The sequence below is a fragment of the Babylonia areolata genome, chromosome 31 (genome assembly GCF_041734735.1).
Source record: "Babylonia areolata isolate BAREFJ2019XMU chromosome 31, ASM4173473v1, whole genome shotgun sequence".
In the NCBI taxonomy this organism is placed as follows: Eukaryota; Metazoa; Mollusca; class Gastropoda; order Neogastropoda; family Buccinidae; genus Babylonia; species Babylonia areolata.
In genome coordinates, this window is record NC_134906.1 from 10,943,776 (window position 1) to 10,944,136 (window position 361).

The window sequence follows — 361 nt, forward strand, 5'->3', positions numbered from 1 at the left end:
TCTTTTCTCAGTGTTTTTTGGTTTGTTTGTTTTGTTTTGTTTCTCCCTCTCTCTCTCTCCTTTTGTCTTGAATACCTCCTTATCACTGTTGCACAGCTACGTATGTGTATGTATATATGTACTTTTGTTTGTATGTGTACTGATATTTCAGTCAAAGTATTGTTTACTTAAGTTTGGTGTTTGTTCTTGTTGCACATTATTTTTTTTACATTTCCTCATCCCTATGACATGGGCATATATATGGCCCAGTGCATTGAATCATCTGAGTTTTGAGTTCTCCCTTTGTCTTTCTCTCTTTGTCTAACCTGGGCAGCTTTTAGTATGTATGTATGAGTATGGTCCATTAATGTTGGAGAGAACG